We start from the raw sequence: 19,454 nt of genomic DNA, 5'->3' as shown, positions 1-19,454 counted from the left end.
TAATTAGCTATGCTCTGTACATAATTTCACTTAAATTCATGATGGCAGAGAACTCTAGTAGAAGGGATCACTTTACATGCATAAAGACAAAGATGGAACAAGAGGGGGAAACAGGAGGAAAGCTGGATGGGCGCAAGGATTTTAGTGGTAATCACTATGCCTACAAGGTGGGTTTTTAATACGGTTCACCCTCAGATTTCATCTTTTTCATAGAAGCAATGTAGCCCCTGAAAAATATGTTCTGCATTGATTATACACCTCAGAGTTATTGTTGTCTTGACATCCAGATAGTGCACACTGTAGCGGAAAGACACTGCAGAAGAGTGAGCTTCTGAGCAAAAGGATTTTATTACAGAGGAGCAAGGCATGAGCTATCAGGAAGACAAAACTGAAGACTGGAGGCATACTGGAGGCATAAATACCCAAACCGATCTGACTGTTTTGACCAAATGAACCACGTCCAGTAGAATTTCCCTCAGATCATGTTATCCTGAGTATGCATTCTCAGTAGTCAGTGCAACATGTTGATACTGCTTTCTCATTTTAGCTGAGGTCAAGATGACCAGGCTGAGCAGCAGTTCTCTTCCTAACCATATAAGGAAGGAATATAATTGATAAATGACATTTTTATGTCATTATTAAGTAAAGAGGCCTTAAAAATAATTTTTTCCTTAAAAATACAGCCATTTTTTAGGATATTTATAGAAAAAAGAAATATCGATTAGTGTGTAATTACATCTTCCAACAAACTGATGCATTCGCATTAATTTAGAAGGAATCCATTAAAAGTACACAGCAGTGGGCACTTTTAGTTTAAATTTAAAGATCACAAAAAAGAACTTTCCAACTATATATGAACATTTAAAATTTGTCCATGTATATTTTCATCATCTCCTTCTCATGATATTTTTCTCGTCCTCCACCACTGCTCTCTTTCCTCCCTGATTTCCACTTTATCCTCTTCCTCCTCACCTCAAGCCTCATTTCCTGAACTAAAGTCAGGGTTCTAACATACGAAAACCTCAACAAACATGGCTAAAAACAGTTTAATTGCATTCTCACTTCAGAGAAAGTTTCACCAATGCCAGCTAACAGGAGCCCAGAAATGTTCAACACCACACCTCAGTGTCGCTGTCATCAGACATGTGGTTCACTAACTCATCAACTTGTACTGGACTCCTTTTGCAAAGTTTTAAAGCCTCCTCTGAAGTAAAGAGATATGGACACCTGGCATATTGACAGCTGAGGTAAACAACATCTTTTTTAATGCTAAGTGTTGATATTATTCAAATATCTTAAAATATAGTGTGTACAAAAAATATTTTATACACAGACAGTAGTAGCACTGCTGCCAGCTACAGTCATTATGGTAATAGTCTAAAATTCAATTTCCTCTCTCTTGACTGAATAAAAAGTATTTATCCTACAAAAGCTAACAAGGCTAGGTGGCTATGCACTTGAATCAAAAGAGGTAAGAAAACAGAATTTAGTTGACTAAAATCTGTAATCTACTAACATCTAGCAGTGAGATTTTACACACAGTTCCTTTTAACTCCAACTCAGTACCTCCAGTACCTCCATTCATGTTTTATACAACACCCTTTACAAAGAAAGTCAGACTATTTAGCATTTAAATAAAAGCAGAATGCAGTGCCTTGCAAATTAGTTCAACGTGATATTTAATTGACAACTTCATAAAGGCAAGATATCAAAACCTAAAATAATATTGTTTCTGCTTGTGTAATTGTTTTTGCTATTTAAATATGTAATCATCTTGAATTTTAAGCCAACAACAAATTTTGTAAAAGCTGGGACAGGGTCATGTTTCCTAATGAGGTGCATTGCGTGATTCTTACCATCCCTTTGGAGTGTTTGGGAACTTTGCTGTAGTTTCAAAGCAAAATGTTTTCTCTTCTCTTCTGCTGCGCTACACTTTGGGGTTCTTCTTCATGTTTTTTGGGGTTTTTCAGAAACAGTGGGAAGCTAATGCACATGGAAGGCTGACAGCTGCTTCAATATTGAAGCAATGTACACACAGGCAGTTATTCACTCGTTGTGCATCACTATGGAGCTGCCAGCTGGTTGCTTGCGGACATTTTGGACTCCAGTTTTCTCGGTGCTAATGTCATTATCTTGCTGAAATGAGAAAAACCCTATATGAAAAAGATAACCATGTATTAATGGGGGCCTATGTTGTTCTCAAACCTTTTGCATTAATCAGCATTACTGGTGGCTTCAACAAGCTAAAAACAGCGTCAGTTATTTCCAAAAGGAATTTCAAATTTTAAATCATCTGACTACAGGACCGAAAGGTGGTTATATTTCTTTGTAAGGTAGAGTTTTACTTGTATTTGTAGATGCAGCCACTAAACACCTTCACTAGTCATGGTTTTCAGAAGCCCATGCCATGCTTACCACTTTTTGGGGGGGTTGTTTATTCTTCTAATACAATCCTGCCTAAGAACTTAAAGAACACGCCCATTACATATTGATTGTCAGCCTTGTCCTTTGAGATTTATCTGTAATTTTGCAAATTTTTACTACCCCTAGTTGCTGTTTTTGCTGCTCTTTTTACACATAATTATTTACTGAACTGTTGCCAACTTACCTAACCTGAGGTGCCAGATGGTTTGATACACAGGGCCATCTGGAAGGCTGTCTCTGTAAAGTGTTTGGAAAAGGCCAGCACATTAAAAAAATAAAGAAATACTTACCAGGTGATTGGATAAACCATCTGTCTATCACTGCCTATAGCGGGCTAACTTTAACCAATCAGTAACTGTCAGACATAAAGCTTGCCGATGATTTTAAAAAGAAAGGTACACAGCCTGACGACCTTTGCAACCTGGCAAGCAGTCAGTATAATTAGCTTTGTAGTTAACATTTGGTTAACATTTGATTTTTCTTTCATCTCTGCAGGAATCATTTGTGCAATTGCGCGTTGTCAAAAAAACAGCAACCAACATTTTTTTTAGATAGCTGGCAGGTGATACAGTGTACCAATCCATTAATCAAAGTCAGTGCTTTGAGCTTTTAATCTATTGGTCAGTATTTTCTCATGGGACAACCTGACATTCAGACAAGCTGAGATTCAGATTTTCTGACTTACCTAACTTAGAGTCACCAGAACCTACCCCAACTAACATAGGACACAAGGCAGGATACAACCTGTACAGGTCGCCAAACACACAATCACACACACATGGACACCTAGGAGCAATCGCCAATTAGCCTAACAGGCATGACTCCACACAGCCACAGGGAGAACATGTGAACTGCACACACAAAGGCCCCAATCAACCAGGAGCTTTGAACGCAGAGTCTTTTTGCTGTGAAGTGACAGCAACTAACTACTGCACCAGCACGTCACCCACAACTCAGGATGTCTTGGGGAATAATAAGATAGTCGACTGTCATAACTCAAAAATATGCGTCAGCACGGCTCTTTGGCTTAATCGTCTTATTTCTGTGTGGTATGGCAGAGCATATGGGTAATGTCTTTGTAAGGAAGACGGCTGTAAAACTGATGAGGATTCAGACTTCTGGCTCCCTATGACAACTCTTGTGATCTGATCCATTCTTAACAGCTTGCGGTAATGCTTCCTGGGGCGAGGCACAATGAAAAGTCAAACATTATGTTCTCCTCTTTACTTTCTCAACTTTTTGCAAAGTTTTTCAGTGGGGCCATTTGGTCACTTTCCAGGTCAAGGGTCATAGGTTTGAAAGTTGAGGCAGAAATTCACATTTCTAGACACGCCTCACTTAACTGTGGGAAGAGGGCCAAAGTTTCCATAAGCTGTTATTTTGTTATTTTTAAGTCTTGAACAAGATGGTCTATTTAGCATGTTTGAAGTACAGGACCCCAGCCGAGATTGAGCAATAGAAGCAGGTTTCTAACAGCAGGCAAAAAGCAGCATGTAGCCTGGAGACCTTGTTAGCCTCTCCCCTCTGATCAATGAAGAATGACAATGCCAGGGGCTAGGCACAGTCCCATGGGTGCCGCAGTCAGCCGACACATGCCAAAAGCACTACCCACCCAAAACGGATACGGCGTCAAAGACCAGCAGAAAACATGAGAGCTGCTCAGACCTTCATGTTAAATCTTTAAGATGTCATGTTTTATGTCTTACTGATCCTCAGTGGGTTTCTGAGAATGTAAGCCAGACAATGAGACATTAGCATGAGGGCTCGGATAAACTGAAGGCTGCACATGCTCATTATAAGAAAATAGAGGAGAAAAATGTCATCCTGTACCTTTATTGCACTACAGTAATGTGCAGGGCATCTTCATGCTGACCATCAGCCATTTTAATAACGTATGATGTTCATACATTAACATGCCAGCCCTCAGTACCACCAATGAAAGCCGAGTTTTTTAACCTTCATCCCAGGGAGGCATTCAGTGAGATCGTTTTCTATGCTAGCTTGCCCCCTAGCTGCAATCTTAGGAAAATGTGAGCAGTTTAAGTAATTAATATAATGTCTTGTTTGTTTGTTTCTTGCCTTAGAAATTACAAAAACACATCTAGGATAGTTGGGTGTTAAATTATTTTTGACTGGGTAGAACAAGGACTCAGAAGGTGCTGTTATTTCTGCAATCAAGCTCAACTTTGATTTTGAGCTGATATTTATTTTTATACTTTCCTGTTTATGAATGTGCACTGCTATGAGAAAGGCTAAGGTCAAGAACTAAAAGCAGATTTGGAAGAAGAGCGGGTGCTTGATCCGCAAGTAGTGTGAAAGCGGCATAGAAAACAAGAATGTATCCCTATGTTCAGGAACAAACGCCAACAAACTGCTTGATGTTTTGTTTGTTTGTGTTTTATATATAGATTTTGTTCATAAAGCACATGACAAGATTGTGCATTATGCAGAAAAATGTTGTAACAGTCATCATTTGAAGCAAGGTTAAATATAACTTTAAAGCCACTTTACATTTAAACCTAAACAGATTTTGAAGAGTTCAGCTCTGATCAGCTATCTAAGCCTGTGTTGTAGATACGCCGTCACATTTACAACCCTTTACAATAACCATTAAGTGGGGAAAAAACAAAAGCATTGCACACTTTTCATGTTTATAATAATGAACTCTGCCAATTTTACCACTAGATGAGATTTAACTGCTTTGGACAAGGTCAGGATACTGGGGTCAGTGGAGAATCAAGTCGTCATTATGACAAGCTGGGCTGTAACAGTCTAAGAGACACAGGTTAATTAGTGGGATTCCTTGCTACTGTTGCCCTGCACCAGTGACTAATTTAATGGCTTTATTACTGTGGCTTTCTGCCTAATTAAATTGCTCTAATCTTATTTGCAAGGTATTGAAAGGTGCAAGTTCAAGGTGCTCCCATGAGCTTCGGGCTTGTCACAGTGGTAAGACATGCACACTCACAATCTACACATATGCAAGCTTGTATTCAATGTCAAACATAATCATTCTGCCAGGTGGGACGTCTTTATAAAACGGGAGAGCTAAACTCTACATAAAGTCCAGATGACACTTGCGTGAGAGACAACAACCAAGAGATCACTTCAGACGCTCTAACAGTTCAATAACAGCAAGTGAGTGCTTGTGAAATAGTGGACTATAATCAAGTGGTTCAGCTGACAAATGCTACAATAGACAGAGTAAAATTTAAAAAAAAACACTAGTGACAGTATTTATCCCTCTGGCAACAGACAGAACTCCTCAGTTGCTGAGAGACTGTTCAGTTCGCTGACTCCTCCTGCATGTGGTGACAGACGCCCCTGTCAGACAGACCATCACTCACTGTAATGGTGTCACCAGCTGAACAGTGCTGCTGTTTGGAGCTCTCAGGAAGCATAGCTGCATTACATGCCCAAGAGATCTGAATGCACAGAAGAAACAAACATCACAGACACAGGCTGTCATACTGACTTGCTTTTCCTCAGTGCAGTTGATTAGCATAACTGCTATAGGATGCTCTGTTTTCTCCACCATTTGAATTTGCCTGGGAAGGCAGAGTGAGCATTTAGAGCAACATGTGACTTTTTTTTAGGTTTTATGCACTCGGGGTGCTTGCAGTTTCATAACAGTCCTGCGTTTGTCTCCACAGAGCCAATGTCTGACATCTTTGATAGGGGTCGCCAGGCTGAGACTAGTACTTACACTATGATAAAACTAATATACTGTATATTAATTTGGTCACTCATTAGAATCATTTTCTTATGTGGGCGTGGTTGCCACAGGCCGTTAACTGAATGGCTGTGCTGTTAAATATATATCCATGAGAGAATATGCACAATCTGGCCACTAAAAGCAAAGTCATATTCATATAGCTCTGTATTCTATACACTTTACCTCACTCCATGGCCAGTACTGAATCACTAATTAACCTAACATGTGTATCCTTGGATTGTGACTGGAAACTAGAGTACCTGGCGGAGACATATACACAACTGCAGGGGGAACATGAAAACATCTCTATATTATCAGTGTTGGTACATTATATTTGAAGAGTATTCACTTGCCTATTCAAATGATTGAATTCAGGTGTTCTAATAACTTCCATGGCTATAGGTGTATAAAATCAAGCATTTGTGAATGAATAAGTCACTCTCAGCAGCTCAGTGAATTCCTGTGTGGTACCATGACAGGATGTCACCTGTGGATCAAGTCCTGTTGTGAAATTTTTATTAGGTCACACAAAATCATAGAGTGGGGTCAGAGGATGCTGAGGCTCATAGTGTGCAGAGGTCACTAATTTTCTGCAGAGTTTATCCCTACAGACCAATTTAATGTAGTCTTAGCTCAAGAACAATGTGTAGACAGCTTCATGGAATGAATTTACGTAACCAAGCAGCTGCATCCAATCCAAGTACAGTCCTGATCAAAAGTTTAAGACCATTTGAAAAACATTTTTTGCACGGTTGGCTCTTAACAAGGTTCCAAGTAGAGCTTTAACATGCAACAAGAAGAAATGGGAGTAAGGCAAAACAGGAGCATGCAATTTATTGAAAACAAACCTTAAACTGAAACAGGCTGTTTTACAGCTGATCAAAGTTTAGGACCCCGTGCCTTTAAAAGGCCAAATCTGTGCAAAAATGTGGATTCATTTTCATCTTCTGTCCTGTCACTGTCATGATGTTCTGGTGGCAAAGGCCAAACAACGTTCCATTTTTGTTGGTCGGGTCGTTGAACTGCATAAGCGGGATCTCTTGCAGTGCGCCATTGTTGTTGAAATGGTCCTGACGGTTATGGAACAAAAAAGGCAAGTGGAAGACCCAAAAAAAATGTAATCAGCACTGAGCTGGAGGATCCAGTTGGCTGTCTGTTAAGACACTGGACAATCCTCGACCCAAATTAAGGCCCTTCCTGGTGCCCACTGCAGCCCCATAACCATCAGACGGCATCTGATACTGAAGGGCTTCAAAAACAAAATACGTCTTCAAAGGCCTCGTTTCCATGAACACCACAGAAGTGACCGTTTGGCAGGAGAGCACCAAACATGGGACACTAAAAGGTAGAAGAAAGTTTTATTCTCTGATGAGAAAAAATTTTGCTTTGATGGTGCTGATGGTTTCCAACATTACTGTCATGACAAGCACATCCCACTTGAGATGTTTTCTACACACCACAGTGGAAGAGGCGCCATGATGGTCTGAGGTACTTTTTCCTTCAGTGGAACAATGGAGCTTCAGGAGGTGCAGCCGCTGGCAGTGTCCAGATTTTGCCAAGAGAATCTATCATGACTGAGGGACCTTGTCTGTGTGGTAACGACTGGGTTTTTCAACAGGACAACACTACAGTACAGGACAGGGGACTTGTCCCATGATCTAAATCCACATGAGAACCTTTGGGGGTGGATGGCAAAGAAAGTTTATAAAAATCGACAACAGTTTCTGACAGTAGATGCACTTCGTGCATCCGTCTTCACTTGGAGAAATGTTCCCACTCACTTGCATCAACTATGCCGCAACATATTTTTTAAAGTGATCAACAATAATCACTTTAAAAAATCTCCCATTTCTTCTTGTTGTATCTTAAAGCTATACTTGGAACCTTGTTAAGAGACAACCATGCAAAATAGGATTTTTTGCCCTTTTTTAAGTGGTCTTAACCTTTTGATCAGGACTGTATATCATCACATCACCAAGTACAATGAAAAGCACTGGATGCAGTGGTGGAAAGCATGCCGCCACTGGAATTTAAAGCAGTGGTGATGTATTCTCTGGAGTAACGAGTCATTATTGTCAATCTGGTAATCTGATGGATGAGTTTGGGTTTGGCAGTTACCAGGAGAACAGTACTTTTCTGACTGCATTGTGTCAAGTAAACTTTGGTGGCAGAAGGAATGTGTTGTGGGGTTGTTTTTCAGGGGTTGGGCTCAACCTTTTCATTCCAGTGAAACGAACTCTTAATGCTTCAGAACAGTTTTGGCAATGCAGCTACAGTATGTGCATTAGGGCATGCACATCCAATCACTCTACTTCTAACAGTATTTTTTGCACCCACACCGCTACTCCACCGCTGGTTTTCCACCATGTGCTTGTACTTTAGTTTTAGATTATATGTCTTAATGTGTAGAGTTTATTTAATCTATGTATATATTTATTTTTTGATATATTGCAATAATTTCTTCCAAGCAACATGAAACATATGCAGCCATACAGTTTTGATACATCAGTTTTATCCAAGGTAGCAAAACAATAAAAAATAGATATGAACTAAATTTTGTTTAGTTTTTTTTGCTAATGCATATGTGTGTTAAAGGAATGGGACAAAGTCCATGTAGAGGTGCCTATAGACTTATAGGAGTTAGATGAGCCAAGTAATTCTATTCTAGTGCATAACAAGTAAGCTGCTACGCTCATGACGCCAGGTAGTTAGCTTAATTTAGCTTAGCATTAAGATAGCAAGTAAGTATTTCTGCTATGGTCTAAGTTCACAAACTAACCTACTAACCTTTATAGTTCAACTGAATCTGTGTATTACGACTATTTCTGGTTATTTTAAATTTCTAAAAGGATCTATCTATTTTTCAACAGAGCAGTGTAAGTCTAAGTAAACTTTTGGCTCACAAACATATTTAGCATGAGCAGTATGTCTTTGTCACAGTCAGCAGTACCGTTTTCATGATGATTAGTGTGATTAGCATGTTTCAGCTCAAACTATATTCTGATTATCTTTATATCTTTGTCTCTGTAGTGCTTTCAGTGGGTTTAAGTTGTCTCCAGGGCAGACATATATACAGAGTATTTACAGAGATAACTAATAGGGGTCATCAGAGTTATATATCTTTAAATGCACAGTCATTTTTGAAATATCTGCTAGTCACTTTGTTTATCACTTTGTTTACCAATTAGCAGTTACTGGTCTCTTTTTTCTATTCGTTCTCTCAGAGTAATCTGTCATTAGCTTCCACTCACCTTTGTATTACAAGCATTTATGCAACCTGTTTGTTGCTATTGTTCCACAACCTTCAGTCACATTTTCTTTGTCCTCCAATGCAGACGGCTTTACTACAAAAGAAGACTGATTTGGTTTGAGTATTTGCCAATGTCAACTTGGCACCAGAGTCGGTCGGCTGGACAGTTACAAAATAGAAAGCAACTTGTCAGAAACAGCGCTCACTGTTGTTACCGCCGTAATTTATTGTTCGGCTGTACCGAAGCTTTGCCTTGCCCTTCTGGGGACATTGCCATTCACACTGATAGGATTGGCAACAAACTGCGACAGGTCTCATTGCTGACAGATTGAAACACTTGAGACACCCGTAACGGCGTCAAGTCACCTAGATCCTATTTACTTTGAGGCGTTCTCCTTTTCACATGAACAAATAGCATGTGCGTAGCTAGTTGAGCAGACACACAAAAAGGTTTGCACTGACAACTTAAGATACATAGGTTTGCAAGTTTATTTAACGCTTCATTTAAATGATCTCGCTCTGTGTACCTGATGCTAATGGATAGAAAACACAAACAAGCACGTATATGAGCTGGTATGACCAGGAATCAGTGGTTGTAAATCCACTATAATTCTTATTGTGAAAGTTTAGACATCACCATTTCCGTTTACTGACTTCACGAATCCTGGCAGCCGTTTTAAGCTTGTATCTTTACTCTCTGTTTTGCACATTACATAGCCAAACTTTAATTTTAAATACCATGCAAAGTGTGAAAATACTGTGAATACTTTGGTTCACAAAATGAAGGAGACAACTGCACATCACCACTCTGAGAACTACAGAACTCTGTGAATTTGAGAACTGATTTAAGCCAAGAAGAGATCTATTTTGGAACGATGGCCCATATCCTCATGTTTGGCTTATTGCATTTTCATCCATAGCCTATTCTTTGTGCCTATAATAACCAGTTCTCCCTGTCAGGAATCAATAAAGTTAATCTTACTTTAGCACTCCACCCCCTGCTTCCCCTCCCTACTGGCACCACAACCCTACACCTCTTCCACTCACACACTCAGCAGACTTTTTATTGATGTCCACATCAATACTATTGAGACAGACGGACGTGAGCACACGTACTCACACACACACAGAAAAAAAGACGCCAACACATCCCGTAGACGAGCACATGTCTTATCCTGCTAAACAAAAACGCACACAGACACACAACCCACTCTTTTAAAGACAGAAGAGAAGCCTCTTAAGTTCCAGCACATTGCATTTGCGACGAGACCAGCGGGCAATCATCGCCCATATCCACCAGTGAAATGAGCCCAAAATTGTGAAGAAAAGAAGGCCGTTTTGACAGGCAGGGTACAAATACGAGGCGATAGAATCTCAATGAGGCCTGAAAGAGGGAATGCATAAATAGATTAGATTGAAGGGACTGGTGCCACACAGAAAGCAAATCTAATTATGAGGCGGCTCTGTCTCCTGATTTTAGAATAGGGGGGGAAGCTCATCTCTACCAAGCAGAACCTGCTGGATCCCACTCGGACAACAGACGCCGCTCAATGGAGCAGGAGAGACGGAGCAGAGTGAGAGATGCAGACAGAGTGATGCATTTTTCATCATCTAACAGGAAAAAATGTCATGCGGAGCAACAAGACCCAGGTGCCAGTGTCATTTTAAAACAGAAACAGGCAGCCAGCTGTAAAAAGGAAAAGAAGAGTGTGGCACATGTTCAGGTTGCTGTGACACCCACAATATTCTCAGCAAGGTCTACATGGTGAGAAACAACCTGTCCAATTAGAGCTGCCCTAAAACTGCTAGCTGATGTTGCCGTAACAAAAGATTAAGAACCTCATATTAACATTCACATCCACACGCTGTACAGTGTGACTTCACCCCTCTGATGAGATTTCCACTGGGCTTGATTCTGCCTCTGTAAAGTGGGTTAATAGAGCACTTACTGTCTTCCTGATTTCCCTTAACAAAATCATCTAGATGGACTCCCGTTTTCTTCATTTAGCCAGATATAGTCTGACTGCAATGCTTCGATTCCAAATGAAAAGTCACCTCAGTGCGGGGAGCAGAAAATGTATGCCAATTTATTTTAAGATTGGATATAACAATTGGAATTCATTTTACAGTAATTATACAGAATCAAATTAAACACGGGGCTGTTCCTCCAAGGAAAGTATAATGCATGTAATTGAAATATTCCAGCATCGCAATGGCTTACACAATTAAGAATGCATTAGCAGAGCAGAATCCCTATCAGTCAAGAGAAGTGTATTTCACTGTCAGTAGCCACAGCTGCATCACAGGAGCTTGTTTTGGGGGCTGAAATGAAAATGAGTTTTACCTACTGCTTTTAGGTACTGTCCAGCGTAGTGCTTTTCCTAATTACAGATGCAAATGCTCGTGAGCTGATACAAAAACATTCAAATGCCACGGTAAGTGCAGCGAGTAACTCTATTAGCTGTCCTAATTGTTATTCATGTTGGGTCCATCAGTGATTCTATTGCAACGGGGAGCAAAACGAGGCAAAAATTAGGCATTTCCAGCTCTACCTCTTTCGCAGATAAGCATAAGCAGCCGAGTAAAAAGCCGCCACTAACAGCTCAATCAAAGGCCAAATTGAATTAAAGACAAAAAATGCAGGTTAACTCAATTTGTTTAGAAGAACATCGTTCAAGCTGCTCATTAACTTGTGCCTGTCCTCACAAACTGAAAGATCAGTCTCCTGGTGTGGTGTGGTGCCACGTGACTCACCTCACCCCTGCAGTGACAAACTTCCTTTTCAGCAATTTGAATAATGAGAAAAGAAACAAACATGCAACAAAAAAACTTATCACAGTGCATCCAGTGTACTTATATCAACTCCTGCTTAGTGTTCCAAGGATATTATATGTAATACACTCAGAACAGAAGTGGGGAAAATGAAAAATTGATTTGCAGAGTGTACTGTAGTAGAAGGTTTTTCTTTTTTCATCATCTCCTCTCAAAAACACATCTGCCCTTTTCTTTGTTTCAGTGACGGGCCGGGTGAAGAAGGGAAACTGGAATGGGATTTTAATTAGACAGCTTGCAGCTCCAACTGTTGTCTGCTCAGTTTAATAGTATGAGATAAATATAAACATATGTGTTTGTACATGTGTGTGTTCTGCATGGACATCCATGGCAGAAGTGCTTTGAGTGCTCCGGGAGAATAGAAAAGTGCTATGTAAGAATGATTTCCTCCACCATGCTACGTCTTTGGTAGCACCAAAGGATCCCGTCTCACATGCAGTCAGTCATTCACAATGTCTACATGACCTTTGACTTCAATGCTTCCCCCGGCTTCAGCCCCCAGATGGAACATTTGGGTCGTGCACTCTAGTACGACCTCCAACGTGCCCTCTCCATACGCTCCTGTGAGCACTGTCTTTGGTGATAGAGTGGCTTGTTGGGCGGTGTAGTCCAGTCAACCTGGGTGTGACCATCCGCCACTTGGGTGAGTGATAGGTAGCCCACAGGTCTGTCAGGCAGCAGGTGGAGTCGGTGGCTCTGTTGCTCGGTCAGCACGGCAGCGCTGACCTTCAAACCTGCGCCATCCTTCAATCTTGTTTCCAACCACTGGGCTCATAAACACCTTCTAATGTTGTCAGTGCTGTTTCAGGATTAGTTAGATGCTAAAAATATAAACTTTCGAGCCTTAGCAGCTCCCAAAACTTTATCAGAGTCATTAAAGATTAGGAAAAAACGTCTTTGCTGCTCAGCGTTTTTCGACATATTTCTCTTTTGTTGCCCTTTGGGCCGCTGAGCACCATTATAACATGGCATGAGATACGTCACATTAGGTCCCAGAGCTTTACTGAACCCAATATACTTTGCTTCTAACTCCATCAGCTACCCCACTGAAAATGACAAGTATTTCTGACAGTTGAAATGTATATTTATCAAAGTATCCATCAGTACAAGCTCCACGGTGTTGTTTTTGTTTACCGGAATAGCTTGCATGTTCCTATCTCATGTAATTACTTTGATAACTAAGAGCCCACACATAAATACTTTTGGACTTATTATGCCTCACTGGAGCAATGTTTCACCTTAAAAATGGTAGATATTTTTCCCCACACACATTCTGTTTCTCAGGGTGAGACCATACTATTCAAACAAACTTCTTAGTGATGATTTTGCAGTAGATGCGAATGAAATGGATGAGAAATTCAGGGTTGGGAAATGATAAAGCAGCACTTTCCTAATAAGCGCTCAAAGATGTGTCTGAATCTGTTAATGCTTATGACTTTGACCATTCTGTTTTCCTGTTCTGTGTTGATATGTATGCTGTTTGGAGCCTGGCACTGCTGGAAAAAAGAGCATGCATGGTCAGCAAACCATCCCCAGATACATTTTTTTTAAAAAGAGTGAGAGAGAGAAAGACCGTTACCCTGGATCAAGGCTAAGTCAAGCAGCCTGTTCCCCTCCTACACAGCCTGATGCTTAAATCCAACACCAGCTCGCCAAGTAAGCCTTGAGCCTGAGTGCTATTTCCCTGAGCTGTAGACCTTGACCCTGCATGCTACAGGCCCAAACACACTCGCTCTGCCCTCGTATCATGACTGCTGCTGTGGAGGCCTGGGCAGATAAGACATGATGAATGCAGATTGTTTGCAGTGTGACAGACTCATTCGTTTACAGTGGGATGGTGCCTTCAGGAGGGGCAAAGCTGCTCAACCCTTAGTCTGAGAGGGACTGGAAGAGAAAGGGGAAGAAAAAGAAAGGGAAGAAAGTGTGGACAGAGTGCCGATGAAACGGAGAGGAGATGAGAAACGGAGTTAAAGACAAGCGTGTGGAAATAATGTTCACACTCGAGGATGCAGTGTCACAGGAGAGAAAAATGATGAAGAGTCCGTTTACCCCTTTAGGCAGGAATGAGAGGAGCGAGAACGGACAAAAAAGAAAAACCAACAACACCGTAAGCAAAGAACAAAGAAGAGATAGAGACAGAAAGATGCATCCAGCACATTCCCGTGTAACTAATCTAGCAGCTTTTATCGGTGGGCTGTGAGATTTATGCTTCTCCCTGACACACAGACAAAGCCCCGTCTGATACTCTCCATGGCAACTGCATGTGGTGACTAATTTTAGGGTTGTGGTTTGGATAACACTTCAGTTATTAAATACCCGTCCGACAGCTTCCGTGCTGTGCCTTTCCTGAACAGGAAAGAGGTTGTTTGACATACTGTGACATAATTCTTTCACCACGAGCGCATCATTTGTTCTGGGATTTTTTTATGTAAATGCATTAGACAACAACAACAACAACAAACCTGGACAAATCAAAATTCCTTATATCTTTCATATGGAAGATGTTGTGTAATGGGAAAGATGAAAGCCCATGCATCTCTTTTCCTTAGGTCTGTGGAGCTGTTCTAAAGGGGGGACTTTTTTTCATAATTCACAGCTATCTTTGGTAGAGATGGCACGATACCACTTTTTTATGTCCGATACCGATACCGATATCATAAATTTGGATATCTGCCGATACCGATATGAATCCGATATAATGTTTTTTAATCAACAAAACTGTTTTTTAAAATATCTTGCTGCATTTTGCAAGTCTGCAAGTTCATACTCAAGTTTAAAACAACAACTACACTAAAGCTATTCTGTTATACCTGTATACAAAAAAAATATTTCATAGTTCAGCAATACTGATCAATCTAATAAACTTAAACCTACACCATCCTCACTATTCTGGTATTTTAAAGAGTACTTAGCGTAAATATTAAGCAACCTAACTAATAGGGTTCCAACTCCCAGCAACAACAAAAATAAATAAATAAAAAATAGGGAACCACCCCTCACGCTCCACCTTATGATGCTTAATCGACGTAATCAACCTTAATTTGATGCAGTGTGGAAAAAAAAATGCACAGAAATCAATTATTTTTCAAGAAATATTAAATAAATTCAACATCTTTCTTCAACAAAATTGCAGACTGCACAGATGGTACCTTCCCAAAGTAAAAAGTACTATAGCTTACTAGGGTATATATATTAGACTTAATAGTCACTATATACAGTAATGGACTTCTATTCATTTTACATCAAATTAAAACTTTGGGTGTCAGATAATTATTTATTAAAAGCTAGACATTTTAAATGAGAATAAGAAAGAAAAGTATGTCTTTGTGCCCCCTTTTCCCTGTTCATGCCCTATCGGCCCCCCTGGCTAAACTTTGCTAGATCCGCCCCTGCACAGTTACCAGCGTCAGCTACGTAGAAAAAGATCCTGGTGTAGAAAGTAATATTAAATACATTCAAACAACAGCTGATCAAGCTTAAACGTGCTGCTGTTGTTCAGCCACTGGTTTCCTCTTTCTGGTGCAAAGTGGGCCAAAAGCAAAACAGAGACACGGACTCGCGACAGAAAAGCCGATCAGCTGATCGTTAAGCAGTTTCACGATTGAAGTAGCAGCCGGAGAGCGAGAGGCAGTCGCTTGTTAAGATTAACGCAGGAATGCTTTACAAACATTCAGAGATGGACTTACACACTTGCTTTACTTCTCTCGGGGATAACTTTGTCGGAGATGAAATGCCGGGTTGCTAGCGAAGCTCCACATGCTATCCAGACCACCGACAGGTCCCGCATGCCACAGCCGCTCTATCACGTGACCACACTGCTCCGACGTGCTAACGTTCTGAGGTGATTTACGGCGTGTTGCAAGTTTTGTGAGGTGCTTTCGTGATATTTAATGGATCGGATTACATTTTTTATTTTTCTCCGATATCCGATCCAGTAATTTAGGTCAGTATCGGACCGATACCGATATGTAATATCGGATCGGTCCATCTCTAATCTTTGGTCATGTATGCAGTATGGGCAGGTAGCTAATCTCAACCAACCTACCAACCACAAAGTAGAAAGACTGCAGTAGCAGCTTACTTGTGAATATAGAACTTGCTGGCTAAAAGCAAGCCACAGACCAAAACAGAGCTAAAAGTAACACTAAAAGTAGTACTTTAAACCTTGATTCTTGGTCCAGTTCCCTCGATTGCAAACAAAAGTCAGATTGTAGTATAAGTCAGATTGGAGCCCTATAAACATTCTTGATGAGTTTGAATCAGCTTGATTTTTATTAGTATAAGATGCACATGAGTGTGAGTCATTCATTTTTTAAATCATGGCCTCAGTTACATTAAAATGAAGGATTAATGAGTTTTCACCAGGCTTCAGGCTCACGTTGTGATTTACAAATCACTATCCTTTAAGTATTTAGTGTCCTAAGTTTCACCAACAACTCCACCCTGTGCCATTCATGTCTGCCCTTCAGTAAATATTGATTGACTTGTTTCAAACAATGTTTGAATACTGTTGGAGAGTCTGTACTATAATTTCTATATATATGATGCCATGTGCACATTTAAACATCCAGAAGGCCCCAAAGTTTTTAACAATGACAGTTACTGATGATTTTGCAGACTTAATGGGGGGATGGATGGATTGATGGATGATTTTCTTTCTATACATCCATATATAAGAACTAAACAAAAAGATTAATCAAAGTAAATCACAGTACTGTTGTGGTACTGAAAGGATTCAATGAATTGGAATAATCCTTATTGTAGGATCACGAATGCGTCCACAATTTTATTACTTCTATTTTCTTTAAAGACAATAATACAAGGATCAAGTGTAGCACAAAATATACACTTAAATGAGGAAGTATTCCTTTACATTGTATCCTAATCAGTCAATTAAAGTTTAAACAGTCTTTTTAACATGCAAGGTGGTACTCCTGGGTGTGTCCAACAGATTGGCAGGTGACAGGATATGATGTATGCTGATGTAGTGAAGTTGGAAAGGGTTTAAAAGTTGTGATTGTACTGTTAGCCCTTCCTCAGTTAGCAAAACAAAACAAATGGAACTGTGCCGTCCTACTTCTGTGTGTGTCATCATTGCACTTTATAACTCACTTGTATGCTTGTACTGTGTAATGGGACAATTAAGTTAAGCACATTCAAAGTCCTCATAGTCCTTATGAGGCCCTTGCAAACAATCTCAGCATGCAAAACACAATGTGGTAGAAATACAGTGTAAATGCAGATATACAAAAATGGTATAAATATGTTTTAAATTTAAAAACGGGATGCCTAATAACATTATACACAAGAACCATCTAAATAAACAGCCAATCAGCTGTTATACTTAAATGTAAAGAAATATGCATTTGCTTTTTTTATTATGAGGATCATTATGGAAACTGGACTACTGTTGAATGTGGAAAAGGCATCACCTCTGGGCATTTACCTCATAGCCATGATGAAGTTTTGTGGCTATTTTTAGCAATGTCTCTGTCACAAGAAAATATGGGGACTTCTTTTAGTTTTGCGAGATATATTTGGTGTATTATCTAAGGCCTGTTTGTCATGATCTGAATAACACTCACAGCTCTATTCACCCTATAAGAAGCTATCTATCTGATGGCTGCTCATTTTGATGAGAGTATTTATGTCTGTGCTTGGGTAAATGCACAGCAGCCCACTGGTCCACTCAGACATCGTTGACTGCATAGTTGATGTGTGAGGCTTGTGCTTGTGTGCAGTTTCCGGTAGTGGACATCCAATTGCTTTGCATCCAGTGGGAAAAAAAGCAACAACACAACAAACCCAGCTGTCACACAGATCCTATAATACATGTTGCTGCTCTACTGGTTTTGAGACTTGAGCGAAAACATGACCAATCTCCAAACAAACTGGTGAACCACACACACACATGCGCATACATCTATGTGACCGTCCTTACGCACATCCAAATCTGAGTGGGTAGAAACTGCTGCTCAGAGTTGTTTGAGTTTGCCAAGTGACTCTAGAGATACAAATTCCTTCCCAACAGCAAAGTAATTGTGCATATCAGACAATCCGGTATGAAAGAGTAAACATAAATTGTACATTTTGTCTCTATTGTTTCAAAGAAATTAAAGTGATTCCTCACAGTCTGGGAGACTTTTTGCATTAGCTTTAAGAGAAATGCTCAGCAAACAGCTGTTGGATGAGTTTTGTTAGCTCACACTGCTCCATTTTTATTTTTCTGCAATATTTCTGTCTTGAATATGGTCATTTAACATATAAAGGCGACTCCCACTGCCATCCAGTTGTAATTTACATCTTAAATCCCCAACTTTTCTTGGAGGTTTCTGTGCCGCGAGGCTGCTGTCTGGCTGCTAGCCGCATAATTAGTTTAAGAAATCTTGTCATTTGCTTCTACCTTTAAATTATTTTTCCTCCCCTTGAGTTTCTTCAAGGCCTTATGAATAATGAGATAAATCTCAGTTCAGTGGAGATTGGACATTTTTCCATATAGCACTTTGTTCAAAGCCCAACTTAAGGCAAAACCCCCTTTGACAAATGTAGAATCATTGCACAGCCTAAGTGAGAAATGATTGACTGCTTAATTGATACTCCCCTTTGCCTATATGTGGTCTGTTATCCCAGCAACCCACAATTATTGATGAATTACCATATCATCTATATTTAAGTAACCTCATGCTGGGTAACCAAAAAAAGGAAGAATATAATGGGCTGTAATTGGTAAAATATTCACAGACGGGATCTCTTGGACCAGCTCCATCTATGATGAGGGCGTGATCGTTCCTTAGCAGTGGGGTCTTTTTCTCCCATTACCAGGAGGGTAGCCATCCCTGCTGGCTCAGGATCAACAGGGGAGTCAGACGTTGTGAAGGACAATTGGCAACTTGTGAAACTTTAATCAGGGCCATGAATTAATCAATAAAAGGAGGAGGATAAATGAAGCAACCGTTTGCACCTAAATGATGGCGAGGGGAGGCCCCCGATGGCCTGCTGCTATACACTTACTTCCTGAATAAATCATTTTCTGTGAAGGGCTGGAGTGTCCTGCAGAGGAACCACTCCCAATCTTTTCCCTCCTGAATCTTTCCATCTCAAGGCCATGACAGAGGAGCAGGGACACCTCGCCAAAAGATTCACTCGAATATTTATCACACATAGCTCAAGTTATTTTCTGCTGGGAGCCAATTTGAAGGAAGCGTTGCATGTCAATGTCGTGCAATTAAGCCT

At 40.2% G+C, this 19,454-nt stretch overlaps 1 long non-coding RNA gene across 2 annotated transcripts in view; it reads left to right on the top strand.

Moving 5' to 3' along the window:
- LOC143412765 (uncharacterized) overlaps positions 1-19,454 on the top strand; it is a 43,858-nt gene that overhangs the window by 11,532 nt on the left and 12,872 nt on the right. The window contains exon 1 of one of the 2 annotated variants that reach the window (XR_013093304.1): positions 15,923-16,062. The exons of the other annotated variant lie outside the window; for it this stretch is intronic. This is a non-coding gene — a long non-coding RNA (uncharacterized LOC143412765). Of the gene's footprint in view, positions 1-15,922; positions 16,063-19,454 lie in introns of those variants that run through there. 2 annotated transcript variants of the gene reach the window in all.

This window comes from Maylandia zebra, linkage group LG15 (assembly GCF_041146795.1).
Source record: "Maylandia zebra isolate NMK-2024a linkage group LG15, Mzebra_GT3a, whole genome shotgun sequence".
NCBI classification, from domain to species: Eukaryota; Metazoa; Chordata; class Actinopteri; order Cichliformes; family Cichlidae; genus Maylandia; species Maylandia zebra.
Note: the sequence above shows the minus strand (reverse complement) of the source record. Positions and strands in the feature narration are given on the sequence as shown.